At 34.1% G+C, this 24713-nt stretch overlaps 1 long non-coding RNA gene across 1 annotated transcript; it reads left to right on the forward strand.

Annotated features, from left to right (window-relative positions):
- Positions 1-7500: 7500 nt before the first annotated feature.
- Positions 7501-24415, forward strand: LOC116661847. The gene is made up of 3 exons (XR_004317829.1): positions 7501-7600; positions 18937-18941; positions 24405-24415. It is a non-coding gene; the product is annotated as an uncharacterized LOC116661847 (long non-coding RNA).
- The last annotated feature ends 298 nt before the right edge of the window (positions 24416-24713 follow it).

Consider the following 24713-nt stretch of genomic DNA (forward strand, 5'->3'; position numbering starts at 1 on the left):
TGGAATGTGAAATGATGTAGCTACTATAGAAAATAATATGATGGTTCCTCAAAAATTGAATATAGAATTATAAAACAATCCAGTGGTTGCACTTCTGGGTATACACCCCAAAGTATTGAAAGCAAGGACTTCAATAGTTTTTTGTAAAACCGTGTTTTTAACAGAGATATTTACAATACCCAAATGACAAAAGCAACCCAAATATCTATCAAGAGATGCATAGATAAACAAAACGCATAAAATAAAATATTATTTAGTCTTTAAAAAAGAAATTCGGACACATACTACAACATGGATGAAACTCAGTGATATCATGTTAAGTGAAATAAGCCAGTCACAAAAGAATACTATAATTTCATTTATATGAAATATCTTAAGTAGTCAAATTAATAGAATAATGACAAAGTAGAATGATAATTTCCAGGGGCCGGGTAAGGAAAGTGTGGGCAATTTGTGTTTAATGGGTACAGAGTTTCCATTTTGCAAGATAAGAGTTCTGGTAATGGCTGGTGGTGAAGGTTGTACAACAATGTGAATGAGGCTTATGCCACTGAATTGTACATTTAAAAATGTTTAATATGCCATATTTACATGTATTTTACTATAATTAAAAATAATTTTAAAATTATAAATGGAAACAGAGGATGAATAAAGAGGAAATACCAGAAATGACAAAAACTTTAATTATCTATATTTAAAACATTAAAAATGTTATTATAATTTTATAGAAAAATTTAAGGAACAGAAAAAGTAATATATTTATTTAGAATACTACATTTAAAACATTGATAAATTTTATTTATTTTTAAAAAACGTGAAAAACTAGTTTGAACATTTTTTACATTCATCATCTTGTATAACTTATAATACTAACTGAGCATCTTTTTTTATGCTTTGACAAGTTGTTATATTTTCTTAAAATTTTTGAGCCATCTTCCAAAATGTTATTATTTGCACTTAAAAGCTGGGAAAAATACTTGAGAATTCCTACAATATAAAAACATTTGCTGTTGTCATTTCCTCTGGGAAATTTTCATCCTCTCATCACAACTACTTTTCTCATTTATATTGATAAGTTAACATTCACTAAATTCTTCTGACTGCATATCTAGCTAGAGTCATTGGGATGTTGGTAGTGTTAACATCCCAAGGTCAAGTATGCATTCTAAAATTGTTTTTTTTTTAACAAGTTTTTAGTCTTTTTACAATGTTGTGTCAAATTCCAATGTAGAGCACAATTTTTCAGTTATACATGAACACACATACATTCATTGTCACATTCTCTTTTGCTGTGAGCCACCACAGGATCCTGTATATATTTCCCTGGGCTACACAGTGCAATCTTGTTTATCTATTCTACATTTTGAAATCCCAGTCTGTCCCTTCCCACCCCTATCCTCCTGGCAACCACAAGTTTGTATTCTATGTCTATGAGTCTGTTTCTGTTTTGTACTTATTTTATTTTTTTTTAGATTCCGCATATCAGCAATCTCATATGGTATTTTTCTTTCTCTTTCTGCCTTACTTCACTTAGAATGACATTCTCCAGGAACATCCATGTTGCTGCAAATGGCATTATGTTGTCAGATTTTATGGCTGAATAGTATTCCATTGTATAAATATATCACCTCTTCTTTATCCATTCATCTGTTGATAGACATTTAGGGTGTTTCCATGTCTTAACTATTGTAAATAATGCTGCTATGAACATTGGGGTGCAGGTGTATTTTTGAAGTAGGGTTCCTTCTGGATATATGAACAGGAGTGGGATTCCTGGGTCATATGGTAAGTCTATTCCCAGTCTTTTGTAGAATCTCCATACTGTTTTCCACAGTGGCTGCACCAAACTGAATTCCCATCAGCAGTGTAGGAAGGTTCCCTTTTCTCCACAGCCTCTCCAGCATTTGTCATTTGTGGATTTTTGAATGATGGGCATTCTGACTGGTGTGAGGTGATACCTAGTTGTAGTTTTGATTTGCATTTCTCTGATAATTAGTGATATTGAGCATTTTTTCATGTGCCTATTGATCATTTGTATTTCTTCCTTGGAGGATTGCTTGTTTAGGTCTTCTGCCCATTTTTGGATTGGGTTGTTTGCTTTTTTCTTATTAAGTCGTATGAGCTGGTTATATATTCTGGAGATCAAGCCTTTGTTAGTTTCATTTGCAAAAATTTTCTCCCATTCCGTAGGTTGTCATTTTGTTTTACTTATGGTTTCCTTATGTTCTATTCAAATTTCACCTCCAACATGTCACTTTTTATTTCTTTGCCCCATATCCTTCTTTCTTGGCTAAGTATCTCTTTTATTGATATAATTGATACATAGCAATTTATAAGCTTAATGTGTACAGCATAATGATTTGACTTACATATAATGAAATGATTACCACTAGTTTAGGAAATATTCATCATCTATAGATACATAAAAAAGAAAAAAAACATATATCCTTGAGATAAGAATTCAGGATTTACTGTCTTAATAACTTCCATATATAACACAGACTGTCAATCATGTAAATCATGTTGTACATTACATCCCCAGTACTTATTTATCTTACAACTGGAAGTTTCTATATTTTGACCACCTTAAATCTGCCCCTCTTCCCACCTTCTCCTATGGTAACCACAAATCTGAAATATTTCCTATAAATTTAATTCTTTGTTTGTGTCTTATTTTGGGGAAGTGTAATTGACCTACAACACTATGTTATTTCCTGTTGCACAAAATAGTGATTTCATATTTCTATACATTACAAAATGATTACCATGATAAGTTTAGTTACCATCTGTCACCACACAAATATATCACATTATTGACTATTATCTCTCCTGTACATTTTATCCTCATGACTCATTTCTTTTGTAAATAGAAGTTTGTATACCTTCATTTCTCTCACCTATTTCACTCACCACTGCAACCAACTCCCCTGTCCATGAGTCTCTATATTTGTTTTGTTCATTTGTTTTGTTTTTTAGGTTTTTACATGTAAGTGATATCATACAATATTTGCATTTATGTCTGACTTACTTTGTTTAGCATATTGTCTTCTAGGTCCAAACATGTTGCAAATGGCAATATTTAATTCTTTTTTATTGCTGAATAATATTATATTGTGTGTATATATATATATACAACACCTTATTTATATGAATGGGCACCTAGGTTATTTCCATATCTTGGTGATTGTCAGTAATGTTGCAATGAATATATGGGTGTATATATTTTTTTTCAAATTAGATTTTATTTTTCTTGGAAAATTACCCAGAAGTGGAATTGTTGAATTGTATGGTAGTTTTTGTTTGTTTCTTTGTCTGTTTAGTTTTGTTGAAGAACCTCCACAATGTTTTCCAGAGTGGCTGTAGAAATTTACATTCCCACTAGAAGTTCATGAGGGTTTTCTTTTCTCCAATTTCTCACCAACACTTGTTTTTTGTTGTCCTTTTTTTTGTAATGATTCTGACAAATGTGAGGTTATATTTTACTGTTGTTTTGATTTGCATTTCCCTGATGAATAGTAATGTTGAGCATGCTTTCTTGGGCCAATAGACCATCTGTACAGCTTCTTTAGAAAATTGTCTATTCAGGTCCTCTGACCATTTTTAAATGATAATTGGATTGCTTTTGTGATGTTGAGTTGTATTAGTGCTTTGCATATTTTGGATATTTAATCTTTGTAAGATATATCATTTGCAAATATCTTTCATTCAATAGGTGGCTATTTGCTTTGCTGATTTTTCTTTTGATCTGCAAAAAAATTTCATTTTGATGTTGTCCCATTTGTTTATGTCTGCTTTTATTTCCTTTGCTTGAGGAGACATAATAAAAAGTAAATTGGCTAGAACAGTATCACAGATCCTACTGCTTCTATTCTCTTCTGTAAGTTTTATTATTTCAAGACTTACATTTAACTCTTCAATACATTTTGAAAAAAATTTTAAATGATGTGAGAAAGTAGACCAGATTGATTCTTTTTGCATATAGCTGTTACATTTTTCCAACATCATTTGTTGAGTACAGTTTTTCCCCATTGTATATTATTGCTTCATTTGTCAATGATTAACTTACCAATTTCTTTGGGTTTATTTTTGAGCTGTCTGTTCTATTCAATTGATCTATGTGTCAGTTTTTGTACCAGCAACCATGCTGTTTTTATTATTATAGCTTTATAGTGATTTAAAATTAGGGAGCATAATATCTCCAGCTTTGTTCTTCTTTCTCAAGACTTTTGTCTATTTGGTGTCTTTTGTGTTTTCATACAAATTTTAGAATTATTTGTTCTCATTTTGTAAAAATTGCCATTGGTATTTTGATAGGGGTTGAATTGAATATGTAGATTGCCTTGGGTATTATGGTCATTGTATCAATATTAAATCTTTCAACTAATGAGAATGGCTTATCTTTCCATTTGTTTGGTTATCTTCAATTACTTTCATTAATTTCTTATAGTTAACCAAGTATATATAAGTTTTTTTTTTTACCTCCTTGGTTAGGTTTATTTCTAGGTATTTCATTCTTTCTCTTGTACTTAAAAATAAAATTGGTTAGTGTATAAAAACATAACAGATTTATGTATATTAATTTTGTATCCTGTAACTTTACTGAATTAACTTATTATTCCTAATAGTTTTTTGGTCAGCATCTTTAGGATTTTCTGTAGATACTATTCTGTCATCTGTAAACAGACAATTTTACTTCTTTCTTTCCAATTTGGATTCCATTTTATTTCTTTTTCTTTTCTGCTTGCTTTGGCTAGGACTTCAAATACTATGTTGAATAAAAGCAAGAGTAAGCCTTTTTTTTCCTGTTCCTAATATTAAAGGAAATGCTTTCAGCTTTTTACTATGGAGTATGATGTTGGCTACATTTTGTCATATATTACCTTAAGTTTGCTGAGGTATGTTTCCTCTATATTCACTTTGTTGAGAGTTTTTATCATAAATAAATGTTAAATTTTGTCAAGCTTTTTTCTCCATCTTAGATGATTGTATAATATTTATTCTTCAATTTGTTAATGTGGTATATAATATTTACTGATTTGTAAATATTGAAATATCCTTCTATCCCTGAGATTAATCTTACCTGATCATGGTTTCATTATCTGTTAATCATTGAATTAAATTTGCCAATATTTTGTTAAGGATTTTTGCATCTATGATCATAAGAAATATTAGCCTGCAATACTCTTTGTGTATGAAGTCTTTGTCTGATTTTGGTAACAGGGTGGTAAACACCTCCAAGAATGGGTTCAGAAGCATTTCTTGCTCTTCTATTTTTTTTAACTTTATATGTAATTTTTTTAACTTTATATACTTTTATTGGAGTAGACTCAATTTAGAATTTTGTGTCAATTTCTGGTGTACAGCACAATACTTCAGTCAAATAGGAACATAAATATATTTGTTCTCATATACTGCTTCACTGTAGGTTACTACAAGATATTAAATATGGCTCCTTGTGCTATACAGCATAAATTGTTGTTTACCTATTATATGTATATTAGGTAGTATCTGCAAATCTCAAAATCCCAATTTATCCCTTCCCAACCCTTCCCCCACAGGTAACCATACATTTGTTTTCTATGCCTGTGAGTCTGTTTCTGTTTTGTAAATAAGTTCGCTTGCATTTTATTTTAGATTCCACATTTAAATGATACCACTTGATATTTTTCTTCCTCTTTCTGGTTTACTTCACTTAGAATGATATTCTCCAGGTAAACCCATGTTGCTGCCGTTGGCATTATTTTATTCATTTTGTGGCTGAGTAGTATTCCATTGTATAAATATACCGCAACATCTTTACCCAGTCATCTTTTGATGGACATTTAGGTTGTTTCATGTCTTGAATATTGTAAATAGTGTTGCTATTAACATTGGGGTGCAGATGTATTTTTTAATTAAGGTTCCCTCCAGATATGTCCAGAAGTGGGATTGCTGGATCATATGATAAGTCTATTTTTATTTTTTTGAGGAATCTGCATACTCTTTTCCATAAAGGCTGCACCAAAAAACATCCCCACCAACAGTGTAAAAGAGTCCCCTTTTCTCCACACCCTCTCCAGCATTTATCATTCATGGACATTTGATGATGGCAATTTTGACTGGTGTGAGGGGATACCTGATTGTTAGTTTTGATTTGCATTTCTCTGGCAATTAGGGATATTGAGCATTTTTTCATGTGCCTATTGGCAGTTTGTATATCTTCATTGAAGAATTGCTTGTTTAGGTCTTCTGAAAATTTTTTGGATTGGGTTATTTCTTTTTCTTTTTAAGTTATATGAGCTGTTTATATATCCAGGAAATTAAATCTTTGTCAGTCTCATGTTTTGCAAATATTTTCTCCTATTCCATAGGTTGTTTTTTATTTTGTTTTGCCTATGGTTTCCTTTGATGTGCAAAAGCTTATAAGTTTAATTAGGTCTCATTTGTTTATATTTGCTTTTATTTCTATTGCTTGAGTAGACTGCTCTTGGAGATAAATGCTGAGATTTACGTCAGAGAATGTTTTGCCTATGTTTTCTTCTAAGAGGGTTATAGTGTCTTATCTTATGTTTAAGTCTTTAAACATTTTCAGATTATTTTTGTGTATGGTTGAGGGAGTATTCTAACTTCATGGATTTATATGCAGATGCCCAGTTATCCAAATACCATTTGCTGAAGACATGGTCTTTACTCCATTGTATGTTTTTGGATCATCTGTCAAAGATTAATTGACCAAAAGTTTGTGGGTCCATTTCTCGGCTCTCTATTCTGTTCCATTGATTCATATGTCTGTTTTGATACCAATACCATGTTGTTTTGATTACTGTAGCTCTGTAGTATTTTCTGAAGTCTGGGAGGGTTATTCCTCCAGCCTCATTGTTTTTCTTCAGTAGTGAATTAGCAGTTCTGGGTCTTTTGTGATTCCATATAAAATTTAGGATTATTTGTTCTTATTCTGTGAAAAATGTCTTGGGTAATTATATTGGGATCACGATAAACCTGTAGATTGCTTTGTGTCATATGGTCATTTTAATAATATTAATTCTTCCAATCCAAGAGCATGGGATAGCTTTTCATTTCTTTAAGTCATCTTTAATTTCCCCAGTGAATGTTTGTAATTCTCCTCATGTAAGCCTTTCACTTCTTTGTCCAGATTTATTCCTAAGTATTTTAATTTTTTGGATGCAACTTTAAAAGTTATTTTTATTTAATTTCCTTTTCTGATATTTCATTTTTAGTGTAAAGAAATGCTACTGATTTCTGTATGTTAATCTTGTATCCTGCTACCTTGCCAAATTCTCTTGTTGGCTTTAGAAGTTTTTGTGTGGAGTCTAGGGTTTTCTATATACTGTATCATGTTATCCACATGTAATTACAATTTTACTTCTTCTATTCCAATTTGGATCCTTTTCCTTTTTCTTGTCTTATTGCTATGGCTAAAGATTCCAAAACTATATTGAATAGAAGTGGTGAGAGAGGGCATCCTTGTCCTCTTCCAGATATTGGTAGGAAGGCTTTCAGCTTTTCACCATTGAGTATTATGCTTGCTGTAAGTTTGTCATAAATAGCTTTTATTATGTTGAGATACACTCACTCTATACCCTCTATACTTTGGTAAGAGGTTTTTTTTTTTAATCATAAATGGGTGTTGAATTTTATCAAATACTTTTTCTACATCTATTTAGATAGTCATGTGATTTTTTCCCTTTCTCTTGTTGATGTGGGGTATCGCACTGATTGATTTGCATATGTTGAACCATCCTTGTGTCCTTGTGATGAATGCAACTTGATCATGTTGTATGATCTTTTTTATGTGCTTTTGGATTCTGTTTGCTAATATTTTATTGAGGATTTTTGCATCTATGTTCATCAATGATATTGGCTCAAAGTTTTCTTTTTTGGTAGTGTCTTTGTCTATCTTTGGTATCAGGGTGATTGTGGTTTCATAGAATAAGTTTGGGAGTATTCCCTCTTCTTCAATCTTTTGGAAGGGTTTGAGGATAGATATGAACTCTTTGCATGTTTGGTAGGATTACCTATGAAGCCATCTGGTCCTGGACTTTTGTTTTCAGGAAGGATTTTTATTGTTGATTCTATTTCACTTCTAGTGATTGGTTTGTCAAATGGTCTATTTCTTCTTGATTCAGTGTTGGTGAACTCTGTGCTTCTAGAAACTTGTTCATTTCTTCTAAGTTATCCAATTTATTGCCATAGAGTTGTCCATAGAGTTCTCTTATGATTTTTTGTATTTCTGTGGTGTTGGTTGTCATCGCTCCATTTTCATTTCATATTTTATTTGTGCTTTCTCTGTCTTCTTCTTGGTGAGCCCGGCCAGAGATTTGTGCATTTTGTTTACACTTTCAAAAAATTAGCTCTTGGTTTGATTGTTTTTTTCTATTTTTTTAATCTCCATTTTATTTATTTCCTACCTGATCTTTGTTATTTCTTTCCTTCTGCTGACTTTGGGTGTTGTTTATTCTTTTTCTTTTTCTCTTAGGTAGCAGGTTAGGTTATTTATTTGAGATTGTTCTTATTTCATGAGGGAGGCCTGTATTACTATGAATTTCCCTCTTAGTACTGCTTTTGAGGCATCTCATAGATTTTGTATGATTGTGTTTTCATTGTTGTTTGTCTCAGGGAATTTTTTAATTTCTACTTTGATTTCATTGTTGACCCATTGGTTTTTTAGTAGTATGTTGTTTACTCTCCATGTTGTCATCTTTTTCTCATTTGTTTTTCTGTGGTTGAATTCCACTTTGATGCCATTGTTGTTGGAGAAGATGCTTGGAATAATTTCTATCCTGTTAAATTTTTTGACACTTGTTTTGTACTCAGGTATGTGGTCTAACCTAGAGAATGTTCCATGAACACTTGAAAAGAATGTACATTCTGTTTTTGGAGATGGGATGTCTTAAAAATAGCAATCAAATCCAAATGTTCTGTTGTGTCATTTAGTATCTCCATTGCCTTATTGCTTTTATTTCATGAGGACCTGTCCAATGATGTTAGTGAGGTGTTAAAGTCTCCCACTATTATTGTATTCTCATCAATTTGTGTCTTTATGTATGTTAGTATTTGTTTTATATATTTAGGTACTCTTATATTATGTGAATATATGTTAACAAGTATATAATCATATTGTATTGTTTCTTTGATCATTATATAAGTGTCCCTCTTTAACTTTGTTTATGACCTCTGTTTTAAAGTTTATTTTGCTTGATATGAGTATTGCTACTCTCATGCTCTTGTCATTTCCATTTGCATGAAATATATTTTTCCATCCTCTCACTTTCAATCTATGTGTGTCCTTCAATCTAAAGTGGGTCTCTTGTAGGCAGCATATTGAAGGCTTTTGTTTTATTACACAATCTGCCACTCTTTATCTTTTGATTGGAACATTTAGTCCATTGACATTGACAGTAATTATTGATTGGTATGGGTTTTTACCCATTTTGAACTTTGTTTCCAGTTGATTTGATATTTCTTCTTTGTTCTTTTCTTTTCTTTTTTGTTTTTCTTTTTGTGGCTTGATAGTTTTCTTTTGTATTACTTTGGTTTTCTTTTTGGTTTTTGTGACTCTATTCTATGCTTTTGATTTGTGGTTACTCTGTTTATCAACTAGGCTAACCCCTTGCTATATCTGTTTGCTTTCAGCTAGTAGTCATGTAAGCTCAAACACATCTTAAAAAGAATAAAAGGAAAAAAAAAAAGAAAAGAGAAAAAATGTATATTTTCTTGCTCGCCTGTGCCACCTTTCATGATTTTGATATTCTTCATTTTATTTATTTATTTATTCATTCATTCATTCTTACATCTTCATGCTTATTCTCTTGCAACTCATTGTAGTTATTTCATTTCCATTTTTTTCATTTCTATAGCTTCCTGCTTCTTTTCTCTTTAGAGTAAACCTTTCAACATTTCTTTAATATAGGTTTAGTATTGTTGAATTATTTTTGTTTTTGCTTATCTCTGAAATTCTTTATCTCTCCTTCTATGCTAAAGGATTGTCTTGCCTTCTAGAGTATCCTAGGTGGCAGCTTTTTCTCACTTAGGACTTTAAATATATATTGCCACTCCCTTCTGGCCTGCTGTGTTTATGTAGGGAAATCAACTGAAAGCCTTATGACAGTTCCCTTGCAATTAACTCTTTGTTTTTATCTTGTTACCTTTAGAATCCTTTATTTATCTGCAATTTTGGCCATCTTAATAATAATATGTCTTGGTGTGGGACTATTTGGGTTCTTCTTATTGGGGACCCTATGTGCCTCCTGTACTTGGATATCTGTTTCCTTCTTTAGGTTTGAAAAGTTTTCAGTCATGATTTCTTCAAATACCTTTTTAATCCCCTTTGTTCCTTCTTCTTCTGGGACTCCTATTATGCATAGGTTGGTGTGCTTCATATTATCCCATAGGTACCTTATATTGCTTTCATTGGCTTTTACTTGCTACTGTTCTGATTTGGTGACTTCTGTTATCCTTTCTTCTAGGTCACTTCTTCGTTCCTCTGCATTGTCTAGCCTGCTTTTATTGCCTTTAGCGCAGCTATTATCTCAGCAATTTAGTTTTCTGTTTTTCAGTTGGCTTTTCTTTATAGTTTTAATTTCATTTTCATAGTATTCTCTGTCTCTGTTTATAGTGTGTCTTATTTCCTTCAGTGCTTTTGTTACTCCCTTTTTGAAGTCATGATCTAGTAGACTGTCAAATTCTATCTCATTGTTCGTTCTTTCAGGAGACTTGTCTTGTTTTAAATGGGAGTTTTTCCTGTACTTCTTCAGTTTACTTTTATTTCTCTGGTTCTATGGATTTAGGAGTATCAGTTACCTATTGTGGTCTTGAAGGGCTGTTTTTTGTTTGTTTGTTTGTTTGTTTTTATTTAAAGTGGGAACATTCCTGTGTAGACCGTGTGCATCTAATAATTTTGTTACAGTGGCTATTCTCAGTATGGGTGGTCGCCAAGTCTTTCTTCCATGAGTGTTGGCTGTTATCCCCTCGATTGGGAGTGTGGTTGGTTTTGTGGTGTTCAGAACCTGCCCTGATTGTTCTTATTGAGTGGGGTCTCCTTTTATGTTCTGTGGTTGTCAAAGCTTTGACAGGGGCTGGGTCTGCTCCCCTGTTGCTGGAGTAGAGGCTTTTGGATCTGTTTCTGAGCTGTGGTATGTAGTGTACAGGGTTGGAGTGCTTCAGCTGGGAAGAAGTATAAGCAGGAGATGTGCACTGTTAAGTACCCTCTGTGGTGTTGTCTGTCAGTTGGTATGTGGGCTTACAAAGTACTCTTTTTTGATGCTGCTTTTTTCCCTGCCTTATCTGTGGGAATGTCAGCCACCTGCTCAGGTGTTCCCCAGGTTCTGAACCCCAGGAACCACCAGTGGAGATCTGCCAATGTTGGGTACTAAGTCCCACCTTTGGAGCATGCACTCACAAATCTGAATCCATGGTGCACCACAGGATTAGCACAGACCCCAGACCCACCTCTGTGTATGGTATGGTATACCAACCTGTTGTAAATACCTGTACTCACCCCCACCATTTGCCAGAACTCCCTTCTCTGCCTGCTTGTCCCAGAGGCATGGGTTCATGAATGGTCCAGAAAGAGAAAATCCACCCTCTCTGCTTGGGGTTGTAAACAAATCTCAGTGCCACCTGTGAAGTTGCAGGGCCCCTGGGTATGGATTCAGCTTTCAGCCCTGCCTCCATGCAGCAGTAATGGCTATGACTAAGCATCACTTCTCTTCTCATGAGGATTTACCAACAATGGAGCCAGTAAGAGAAAGCTGTGTTGCACCCCTCCACCAACAGTGGTGCTTTTTGATGGGGGTCCCAAGCTGTTATGTTCTGAACACACTCCCAGCCAGAGCTCACACTGCCATCTAGTCCTCTGAGGCTACCTCTGTCCAGTGGGCCCCAGCTCTCTGCCTAGGCCCTCATCGGTCTCCAGCAGCCAGTCCTGGCTGGCCCCTGCTGGCTGACATCAATGCCCAGGGATTCCAGGGACCCTCCATGTTTGTTTCCCTTAGTTCTGTCTGCCAAGTTATTACCACTTTCTCCTTTGAGCCTCAGAAGCTCTGCTTCTGTGCCCACTGACCTCCCGGCTGAAGAGAGGAGGCCCCAGCTTAAGGGTGCCTTTCTTCCTATGCTGCTCCCTCTCTGCAAGACCTATCCTGCACCATTTTTTTTTCTTTTTTCTCTCCTTTTTATCTCTTACTGAATTTTGTGAGAATCCTCCTGTATTTTGATGTGAGAGACACTCTGCCAGAGTTCAACAGGTGTTCTCTGTGATTCAGTGGGTTTATAGATGTAATTCTTGGTGTATTTTTGGGTGAGGGCAAGCTGTGAGTCTCTATACTCTGCCTTCTTGGCTCAACCCTTGTCTCTAGGTGTTTTTTGATTCCCTCTTTTACTTTCTCAGTGATGTATTTTTTTGTTCAATAGCATATTGCCTCTTTTCCACGTATTTGGTGGAGGTTTTTGTAGTTTTTTTTTCTTATGATTGATTTTTATTCTCATAGTTTTGTGATCAGGAAAAGATGCTTGATGTGATTTCAATTTTCTTAAATTTATTGGGACTCTTTTTTGGTATAGCATGTGATTTATCCTGGAGAATATTCCATGTGCAATTGAACAGAATGTATATTCTGCTGCTTTTGGAGGAACGTTTTTCTATATGCATATATTTGATCTGTCTGATCTAATGTGTCTTTTAAAGTCAATGTTTCCTTACTGACTTTATGTTTAGATGATATACTCATCGCTGTAAGTGGGGTGTTAAAGTCCCTTACAACAATTGTGTTACTGCAAATTTCTCCCTTTGTGTAAGGTAAAATTTACTTTATGTATTCAGGTGCTCCTCTGTTGGGTTCATATATATTTAAAATTGTAATATCTTTCTGTTATATCAATCAATTTATAAGTATGTAGTATTTTTCTATGTCTGGTGTTAGTCTTTGTTATAATGTCTCTTTTTTGTGATATAAGTATTGCTACTACAGATAACTTTTTATTTCCTTTGGATTGAGTAACTTTTTCGATCCCCACAGTTTTAACCTCTGTGTATTTCAGATCTGAAGTGAGTCTCTTGTCTGGAACATACACGTGGGTCTTGTTTTTATTCAGCAACTCTATGTCTTTGATTCGAGCAATTCTTCCATTTTCATTTAAAGTAATTGTTCTGTACATAGTTATTGCCATTTTGTTAATTGTTTGGGTGTTGTTTTGTAGTCGTTTTTGTTCTTTTTAAATTTTTTATCTTCATTTGTGATTTTATGACTCTAGCATTATGTTTGAATTCCTTTCATTTTCTTTCATGTATACCTATTATAGATTTTTGGTTTGTGGCTAAAATGAGGTTCATATAAAGAAGCATGTATATGTGTGTGTATATAAATATATAGCTAGATTCTAAATTTGAGTGGATTTTAAGACCATGAATATTTACTCCCACTGCCATGTTTTGATGCTTTGACATCATATTTTACAACTTATTTTGGTATTTCTTAACTACTTATCATGGATATATGATTTTACTACCTTTTTTTTAACCTTCCTACTGCTTTATAGTGGTTGATCTATTACTTTTACTATGAATGTTTCTTACCAATAAGATTTTTTTATTTCACAATTTATTTTTATTAAAGTATATTTGATATGAAATATTATGTTTCTGGTGTACATTACAGTGATTCAGTATTTTTTGCAGATTATACTCCAGTAGAGGTTACTACTGGAAAATGGCTATAAGTCCCAGTGCTCTACAGTATATATTTTGCTTATTTTTATAGATATTACTTTGTATCTGTTAATTAATACCACTAATTTCTCCCTCTCCCTTTTCCCTTCCCTTTAGTAACTACAGGTTTCTTTTCTATATCTGTGAGTCTTTTTCTGTTTTTCATATACATTTATTTGCATTATATTATAGATTCTACATATAAGTGATATTATCTATTGTTTGTCTTTGTCTGACATTTCGCTAAGCATTGTATTCTCTAGGTTAATCCACCTTGCTGCAAATGACATAATTCCATTCCTTTTTATGCCTGAGTAATATTCTGTTATATATGTGTATCACATCTTCTTAATCCAGTCATCTGTTGATGAGCACTTGGGTTGCTTCCAAATCTTGGCTATTGTAAATAGTGCTGCTATGACTATTAAAAGTAGTGTTTTATTTTTGCTTTTTTCTGGATATACATCCAAGAGTGGAATTGTTAGATCATGTGATACTTCTACTTTTAGTTTTTTGACATATATCCACACTGTTTTCAAAAGTAGCTACACCAATTTACATTGCAAGTAGCAGTTTAAGAAGATTTCCTTTTCTCCACATCCTTTCCAACATTTGTTATTTGTAGACTTTTTGGTGATAGCCATCCTGAGAGGCAAGAGGTACTATCTCGTTGTTTTGATTTGCAATTCTCTAATAATTAGCGATGTTGAGCATCTTTTCATGTCACTGTTAGCCATCTATATGTCTTAACTGGGAAAATGTCTATTCAAGTCCTGCCCATTTTTTAATTAGGTTGATTGTTTTACTGATATTGAGTTTTATAAGTCATTTATATATTTTGATTATTAGCCCTTTGTCAGCCATATCACTTGCAAATATTTTCTCCCATTCCATAGATTGTCTTATTGTTTTGTTGAGCTTTGCTGTGCAAAAGCTCTGTATTTTAATTAGGTCAATTTGTTTATTTTTCCTTTTATCACTTTTGGCTTAGGAGACAGATTCAAAAAAGTATTTCTACAATTTATGTCAAAGAGTATTCTGCCTATGTTCTGTTCTAGAAGTTTTGTGGTTTCAGACCTGACATATAGGTCTTTAATCCATTTTGAGTTTATTTTTGTACATGGTATGAGGAAATTTTCTAATCTCATTTATTTACATCTTGCTGTGCAGTTTTCCAAGTCTCATTTATTGAAAAGACTATCCATTGTATATTCTTGTCTCTTTTGTTGTAGATTAATTGACCTTATGTGCATGGGTTTATTTTTGAGTCTCTCTATTCCGTTCCTTTGATCTATGTGTCTGTTTTTGTGCCATAATAAAGCTGTTTTGATTACTGCAGCATTGTAATATACTCTGAAAGCTAGAAGAGTGATATCTCCAGCTTTGTTCTTTCTTCACAAATTACTTTGTCAGTTCAGGATATTTTTGGTTCCATGTGACTTTTAGGTTTATTTCTACTAGTTCCATGAAAAATGTCATTGGTATTTTGATATGAGTTGTATTAAATATTGTAGCTTTTGGGGGATATTATGACAATTTTAACAATATTAATTCTTCTCACCCAAGAACACATGATTATATTTGCATTTCTTTGTATCATGTTCAATTTCCTTCATCAAAGTTTTATAGTTTTAAGAGTATAGGACTTTCACATCCTCGGTTAAGATTATTCCTATGTAGTTTATTATTCTGATACAATTTTAAACAAGATTATTTTTTAAATTTCTCTTTCTGTTATTTTGTTATTACTATATAGAAACATGACAGATTTCTTTATTAACCTTACATCCTGCAAAATTTCTTCATTTTTTATTATTTTAATAGATTTTGGGTGGAGACATTAGGATTCTATGAATAGAGTATCATGTCATCTGATAAATTTATTTCTTCCCTTTCAATTTTGATATCTTTTATTTCTTTGTCTTGTCTGACAGCTGTGACTAGCACTATGTTAAACATTACTGTCATTTTAGACAGCATATTAAAGGATCTTTTTTAATCCAACCAGCGACCCCATATCTTTTGATCAGAGCATTTATTCCATTGACATTTATAGTAATTATTGATAGGTATGTACTTATTGCCATTTTATTATGTGTTTTTCAATTGCCTTGTAGTTTTTATCTGTTCATTTTTTTCTCTTTTGTTACTATTTGTGTTTCAATGATTTTCTCTAGTATTATGCTTGGATTCCTTCATTTTTGTTATTTGTGTCTATTCTGTGTCTACAGATCTGTTGTAAATTTTTATTAGCAGTTACCAAGGGGTTCATGTATCCTGACCCATAATTATATCTAATTGATTTGAACTCATAGTCATTTCAGTTCAAACACATTCACAAAGATCTATGTTTTTACTCTTCTCCCCAATATTTTGTGTTTGTGATGTCATATTTTACATCTTCATGCTTGCCCTTTTACTGTTTATAGTTATAGTAGTTATAGTTAATTTTACAATTTTTCTATTAATCTATGCACTGACATTTAATTGATTGTCAATAATGATAATACATACTTTTAATACAATATGACATACATACTTTTCCTATTTTGATTTTTCCTTTTTTTATAAAGTATTATTTCTTCTCCATTTAGAGAAGATTCCTTAGCATTTCTTTTATTGTAACTTTAATATTGATAAATCCTTTAGTTTTTGCTTGTCTGAGAAGTTATTTCTCCGTTAATTCTAAATTATATTCTTGCTTAATTAAGTATACTAGGTTGTAATTTGTTTTTTCCTTCAACACTCCAAGTATATCATGCCATTCCCTTCTGCATGATATATTCAAAGAAATTAGGTGATGGCCTTGAGGGGGGGTTCTTTTTATATGACTCTTTGTTTTCTATTTCTGCCTTTAGGATTCTCTTTTTAGCTTACTTTTAGCCATTTTAATTTCCTATGCCTTGTTGTGGGTCTTTTGGGGTTCATCATGTTTGGGGCATTTGTGCTTCATGTTCCTGTTTCCGTTTTTAGTTTTGGAAAGTTTTCAGCCATAAATCATTCACATAAATTCCCAATATGATTCTCTTCTTGTGGAGACACCGTCCAGATCCCCTATAATGCAAATGTTCACTCACTTATGTCATCCTAGAGATCTTATATGTTGCACTTGGAATTTTTTCTTCATTTGTCTTTCTGTCTGCTGTTTTGATTGGGTGATTTCTACTATTTTGTTTTCCAGATCACTTATGAATTTTTCTGTGTCATTTATTCTGCTATTCATTACTTCTAGGATATTTCTAACTTAGATTTCAAATAAACCCTTTTTTATTGAGTTATAGACATTTTACAATGTTGTGTCAAATTCCAGAATGGAGTACAATTTTTCAGTTATACATGAACATACGTATATTCATTGCCACATTCTTTTTTTTTCTTGTGAGCTACCACAAGATCTTGTATATATTTCCGTGTTCTATACAGTATGTTTGTCTATTCTATATATGCCTGTCAGTGTTTACTAATTTTGAAATCCCAGTCTGTCCCTTTCCAACCATTGCCACCTTAGCAACCAGAGTTTGTATTCTATGTCTATGAGTCTGCTTCTATTTTGTATTTATGTTCCTTTATTATTTAATTCCATATATGAGTGATCTATTATGGTATTTTTCTTTCTCTTTCTGGCTTACTTCACTTAGAATGACATTCTCCAGGAACATCCATGTTGCTTCAAATGGCATTATGTTGCCAGTTTTTATGGCTGAATACTATTCCACTGTATAAATACACCACCTCTTCTTTATCCATTTATCTGTTGATGGACATTTAGGCTGTTTCCATGTCTTGGCTCTTCTAAATAGTGCTGCTATGAACATTTGGGTGCAGGCGTCATTTTGAAGTAGGGATCCTTCTGGATATATGCCCAGGAGTGGGAATCCTGGGTCATATGGTAAGTCTATTCATAGTCTTTTGAGGAATCTCCATACTGTTTTCCACAGTGGATGCACCAAACTGCATTCCCACCAGCAGTGAATGGGGATTCCTTTTTCTCCACAGCCTCTCCAGCATTTGTCATGTGTGGATTTTTGAATGATGGCCATTCTGACTTGTGTGAGTTGATACCTCATTGTAGTTTTGGTTTGCATTTCTCTGATAATTAGTGACACTGAGCATTTTTTCATGTGCCTATTGATCATTTGTATGTCTTCCTTGGAGAATTGCTTGTTTAGGTCTTTTGCCCATTTTTGGATTGGGTTGTTTGTGTTTTTTTTCTTATCAAGTCGTATAAGCTGCTTATATATTCTGGAGATCAAGCCTTTGTCGGTTTCATTTGCAAAAATTTTCTCCCATTCCATAGGTTGTCTTTTTGTTTTACTTATGGTTTCCTATGCTGTGCAGAAGCTTGTAAGTTTCATTAGGTCCCATTTGTTTATTCTTGCTTTTATTTCTATTGCTTGAGTAGACTGTTCTAGAACATTTTCGAGATGTATGTCAGATAATGTTTGGTGCTTTCTTCTCAGATGTTTATTATATCTTGTCTTATGTCTAAGTCTTTGATCCACTTTGAGTTTATTTTTGTGTATGATGTAAGGGAGTGTTCTAGCTTCATTGCTTTACATGCTGCTGTCTAGTTTTCCCAACACCATTTGCTGAAGAGACTATCTTTATTCCATTGTATATTCTTGCCTCCTTTGTCGAAGATAAGTTGACCAAAAGTTTGTGGGTTCATTTCTGAGCTCTTTATTCTATTCCATTGGTCTATATGTCTGTTTTTGTACCAATACCATACTGTCTTGATTACTGTAGCTCTATTGTATTCTCTGAAGTCTGGGAGGGTTTTTCCTCCAGCCTTTGACTTTTCTTTCAGTAATGCTTTGGCAATTTTGGGTCTCTAGTAGTTTCATATAATTGTATTATGATTTGTTCTAGTTCTGTGAAATATGTCCTGGGTAATTTGATAAGGATTGCATTAAATCTGTAGATTGTTTGGGCAGTGCGACCATTTCAACAATATTGATTCTTCCAATCCAAGAACATGGGATATCTTTCCATTTTTAAAGTCTTCTTTAATTTCCTTCATCAATGGTTTATAGTTTTCTGTGTATAATTCTTTCACCTCCTTGGTTAGATTTATTCCTAGGTATTTTATTACTTTGGGTGCTATTTTAAAGGGGATTGTTCTTTTACCATTTTTTTTCTGTTGATTCATTGTTAGTGTAAAGAAATGCAACTGATTTTTGAACGTTAATTTTGTAACCTGCTACCTTGCTGAATTCTTCGATCAGCTCTAGCAGTTTTTGTGTGGACTTTTTAGGATTCTCTCTAGATTGTAACATGTCATTGACATATTGTGACACTTTCACTATTCTTTTCCAATTTGGATCCCTTTTATTCTCTCTCTTGCCTGATTGCTGTGCTGAGGACTTCCAAGACTATGTTGAATAGGAGTGGTGATAGTGGGTAGCCTTGTCTTGTCCCAGATTTTAGTGGGAATCTTTAGAGTTTTTCACCGTTGAGTACTATGCCGGCTGTAGGTTTGTCATATATAGCTTTTATTTTGTTCAGATATGTTCCCTCTATACCCACTTTGGTTAGAGTTTTTAACCATAAATGAGTGTTGATTTTATCGAATGCTTTTTCGGCATCTACTGTGATGATCATGTGGTTTTTGTCCTCTCTCTTGTTGATGTGATGTATTACAATGATCAATTTGCATTAATGTTGAAACACCCTTGTGTCTCTGGGATGAACCCCACTTGGTCATGATATATAAATTTTTTTATGTGTTGTTGGACTCTATTTGCTAATATTTTGGTGAGAATTTTGGCATCTATGTTCATCAGTGATATTGGCCTATAATTCTCTTTTTTTGGTATTGTCTTTGCCTGGTTTTGGTATCAGGGTGATGGTTGCTTCATAGAATGAGGTTGGAAGTATTCCCTCCATTCCAATCCTCTGGAAGAGTTTGATAGGGACTGGTATGAGTTTTCTTTGTGTGTTTGGTAAAAATCCCCAGTGAAGCCATCCAGTCCTGGGCTTTTATTTGTAGGGAGGTTATTTATCGCTAATTCAATTTCATTCCTAGTGATTGGTTTGTTCAAGTGATCAGTTTCTTCTTGGTTCAGTCTTAGTGGACTGTATGTTTCCAGAAACTTGTCTACCTCTTCTAGGTTACACATTTAGGTACCATTATAGTTTTTCATAATATTCTCATATATTATTTATTTCTATTTTACTTGGTGTAATTTCTCCATTATACTTATTTATTTTGCTTATTTGTGCTCTCTCTTTTTCCTTCTTTGTGAATTTGTCCAGAGGTTTGTCGATTTTATTTACTTTTTAAAAAAAGAACAGCTTTAGGTTTGATTGATTTTTTTACTGCTTTTTAAATCGTTATTTTATTTATTTCCTCCTGATCTTTATTAGTTCCTCCTTTCACCTGACTTTTGGACTTTTTTGCTCTTCTTTTTCTAATTCTTTTAGCTGGTAGGTTATATTGTTTATTTGAGATTGATTTTCTTTTTTGAGGAAGGCCTGTATCAGTATAAACTTCCCTCTTAGCACTGCCTTTGCTACATCTCATAAATTTTGAGTGGCTGTGTTTTCATTTTCATTTGTCTCAAGTTATTTTTTAATTTCAGCTTTCATTTCATCATTGACCCAGTGGTTTTTTTTTTAAATAGCCTTTTGTTTAATCTCTATGCTTTCCTTTTTTTCTCCTTGTTTCTCTGTAATTGATTTCTAGTTTCATAGCATTGTGGTCAGTAAAGATGCTTGAGATGATTTCTATCTTCTTAAAATTGTTGAGGCTTCTTTTATACCCAAGTATATCATCAATCCTAGAAAATGTTCCATGTGCACTTGAAAAGAATGTATATCCTATTCTGGGGGGGTGTAATGCTTTGAAAATATCCACCAAATCTAATTTTCTATTGTATTTTTACTTTCTCTGTTGCATTATTTATTTTCTGTCTGGAAGATCTGTCTAGTGATGTTAATGTGGTGTTAAAATCTCCAACAGTGATTGTATTCCCATCAATATCCCCTTTTATCTCTGTTAGTAATTGTTTTATATACTTAGGTACTCCTATATTGGGTATATATATATTAATGAGTGTAATATCCTCATCCTGTATCACTCCTTTAATCATTATAAAATGTCCTTCTTTATCTTCTTTATGGCCTTTGTTTTAAAGTCTATTTTGTCTGAAATCAGTACTGATACACACACTTTTTTGGCTTTTCCATTTTCATGGAATATCCTTTTCCATCCTTTCACTCTCAATCTATATGTGTCCTTCTCCCTAAAGTGGGTCTGTTGTATGCAGCATACGGAAGGTTCTTGCTTTTTTATGCAGTCTACCACTCTGTCTTTTGATTTGAACATTTAATGCATTAACATTTACAGTAATTCATGATGGGTGTGTGTTTATTGCCAGTTTGAACTTATTTTTGCAGTTGACTTGGTATTTTCTCTTTGTTCCTTTTTTTCTTCCTTTTGTGGTTTGATAAGTTTTCTTTGTATTTTCTAGAATTTCATTTAGTTTTTGTGACTCACTTGTAAGTTTTTGGCTTGTGATTACCTTTTTCTTTTTTAAGTCTTTTAACCCATTACTATGACTGTTTTTATTAAACAGATAGTATTATAACCTCAAAACCATCCTACTGAGAACAAAATATTTTAAAAAGAAGGAAAAAAATACGCTATATTTTCTTGCTTCCCTCTCCCACTCTTAATGATTTCGATGTCTTCTTTTACAGTTTTGTTTTATTCTATTTGTAATTCATGGTAGTTATCACCTGTGCCATTATGATTTTCTCATTTCTGTAGCATCCTGCTTCTTTTCTATTTAGAGTAGACCTTTAAATATTTCTTTTAGCATGTGTTTAGTGTTGCTAAACTCTTCTAGCTTTTGCTTGTCTGTGAAGTTCTTTATCTCTCCTTCTATTCTAAAGGATAGCCTTGCTGTATAGAGTATCCTAGGCTGCATCTTTTTTTCATTCACGACTTTGAATATATCTTGCCACTCCCTTTAAAAATATTTTAAAAGGAAAGTTTAAAAGGGATTCACTGGAAGCATATACAATTGTTTAAAAAGTAAAAATTAAAATGATAATATTTAATAGAACAGTTAAAAAATAAAATGAAAAGAGAATTTTAAATGAAGTGAGAAAAAGTATTTGAAAACAATGCATAATCAATAACAGAAGAGCAAGTTGAAGCAGAATAGCAATTGGGTTGAGACATCTTTTAAAAACCTTTAATAAAGGAGAAAAGAGCAAACAAAAAACAATATTTGAAATCTGTGTATAATCAATAACAGGAGATCAAATTGAAGAGAAATAAAAATGAAATGAGGTGGATTTTTAAAAAATAATAATAATAAAAATATTTTAAAAGAAAAAAATTTGAAGGGATTAAAACTGGAAGCATATTTAATTGTTTAAATAGTAAAAATTAGGTAATAGAAAGTAGAACAGATCAAAAAAAGATAAAACAAAGGGTGGTGGTGTTCTCGTGGAGACTGTGAGCTCTTAATTATTTTATTGAGAAATCTTTCTGTCTTCACCTTGTTTCACAAACTCAGCTTGCTGCTTCCTTAGGCCCTCTGTTGGCGCCCCTCATCTGTGCTGCTCCCAATGCCTGTCAGCAAGCAGATCGTGCCCCCTTCCAACACTGCAGTCAGGTTCTGCTCTCCTTCACAGTGAGCGAGCTGTTCACTCCCCCTCCAGATGCCACAGTCAGATGCTGCACTCGGACGAGGTAGGTGGGCAGATTGCACCCCTTCCCAGCACCATGGTCAGGTACTGTGCTCCTGCCAGGAAGTTAGGTGGCCACCTACACTCTCCAGGCACCAGTCTCTCCCCTGCTCTGTGCAGCTGCCTGCTCCACCCTGGGTCTGTGCTCCGTGGCTGGCTTGGGAAGATGGTGGATCAGCCCCACCCCCTGCTCCATGCCAAATCTCAGCTCCTTGTTTGTCTTGGCAGCATGATTTCTCTGAAGTACTAGGGTAGAAAGATCCTATCTGCCTTGGGCTATAAACAAGTCTCTGTCTGGCCTTCCAGGATGCTAAGCTCTTAGATAGGATTCAGGTTTTGACCCTGTCCCCTCCTGGGTGCTGAGCACCAGAGGATATGGCAGCTGTGCCTGAGCCCCACCTCTCTTCACCAGAAAACCTTCCACCGGTTTTTAGAGATGGGGTATGTCACCCTTCCCCCCAGGGCACATTAGCCATGTTGTTTTATGGAGGGCTCAGGTTGTTTTGCCCTGTGTACCCACTCATCCATGGCATGCAGTGCCATGCAGTCCCCCGGGGGTGCCTCAGTGCAGCTGCCCCAGTTTTCTGCCCAGCTTAGGCACCCTATCCTGTCCCCCAGCTGCTGGCTTGCATCTCGGGCTGGGTGTCTCAGGGACTCTTTGTTCCCATTTAACTTAGTTCTGTCGATCAAGGGATGCTCTGTACAGACTCGAGCCTCCAAGGCTCCTCCTCTGTCCTGATGACCTCTCAGTTGGAGATGGGGTGGCCCAGCGAATGAACGCTGTTCCTCCTTTGCCGCTCCCTCCCTGAAGGACTGGTCCCACACTGTTTTGCCTTTTATTCTTTCTTATTTTCCTTTTCTCCTACCAGATTCTTGGCGTCTTTTTCTTTTGAAAAGGGCGATGTTCTGTTGGAGTTTGGCAGGTGCTCTGTTTGGCTGAGTGGGTCTGTGGATGTGAGTTTTGGTGTATTTGTGGGAGAGGGTGAGCTACCAGTGTCCATCTACTCTGCTAACTTGGCCCCCCTCCCCAAATTACCCTTTTTTGGTTGTGTCTTCTTTACATTTTCTAATTCATTTTTTAAAATGATTGGTGTTCAGATTAATTATTTACTTTAATTCATTTATCATTTTTATTACCAAAAATATTTCCTCCAATTTCCTGTTAGTTTTCCTTGAGAATTGTTCCATGTGTTGATGTATTTTTGATGTTTTTGGAAAGGAGAGAGCTCCATATCCACTTACTCTGCCATATTGATCCAAGAGTCTATATTTTTAATATTTTAGTCATCATATTAACATTTTTGCTTACAGATGTTCCTGTACAATTTTTTGTTAAGCTAGTTTAGTGGTGCTAAAGTCTTTTAGCTTTTGTTTTAATGTGAAACTATATTTCTCATGTTCAAATCTTAATTATAGCCTTTCTGATACTGTGTTCTTTATTGTAGTTTTTATTTTTATTTCATTTTATCACTTTAAATATGTCATGCCACTCTTTTCTGGTCTTCAGAGTTTCTGGGGGAAAGTCAGCTGATAGCTTTATGGGAGTGATCTTTTATGTAACTTTTTGCTTTTACATTGATGTTTTAAAGATTCTTTCTTACCTTTAATTTTTGCTGTTTTAATGACAATATCTTCATTTAGATTTCTTTGAATTTTATTTGAGAAACTCTGTGCTTAATCAAACTGGATGTCTGTTTTTCTCTCCGTAATTATGGAAAATTTTATCTATTGTTTCTGAAAATAAGGCTTTTGCCCTGGCCAAAATGAGCATAAGGGCTTAAAAGCCAGCACAAGGGGACAAAAAGCAAAGAAAAGTGGGGGACTCACTCACTGGCAACTTCTACTTGGAGCAGTAATCAAAGGCAGGAACCTAGGCAAATCTGGAGGTATGATCTGCAAAAAGTGGAGAGAAGGCACAGAGGTGCTCCATGTGTTTGGGCCTGAGAGCCAAGGAGAGTGTTGAGGGCCAGAGTCAGAGGAAGAGGGAGACAGAAAAAGGGAGAGATGGGAAGAAGTGTATTTAGAAAATAAAAGATTACCCATGTGCATCCACTAGTAAGGACCAGAGGTCTTTTCTATCTGTCAAACTGAGTTTCAGAGCCTGCTGAGAGTAGCCCAACCAGGGTTCCTCAGTCCTCCACAAGACTTCAGGAAATTTCTGATTGTTAGGGAGTGGTAGGAATGTATGACAGAGGAAAGGAAAGCAGAAGAGGGAACCCTCCCCTGATGATTCTGGCCTCCCTGGGAGCACCCAATCAAGCCAAGGGGAGACTCTCATAGGGAGAGGGAAAAAGAGACAGAATCCCAAAGG

The sequence above is a fragment of the Camelus ferus genome, chromosome X (genome assembly GCF_009834535.1).
Source record: "Camelus ferus isolate YT-003-E chromosome X, BCGSAC_Cfer_1.0, whole genome shotgun sequence".
NCBI classification, from domain to species: domain Eukaryota; kingdom Metazoa; phylum Chordata; class Mammalia; order Artiodactyla; family Camelidae; genus Camelus; species Camelus ferus.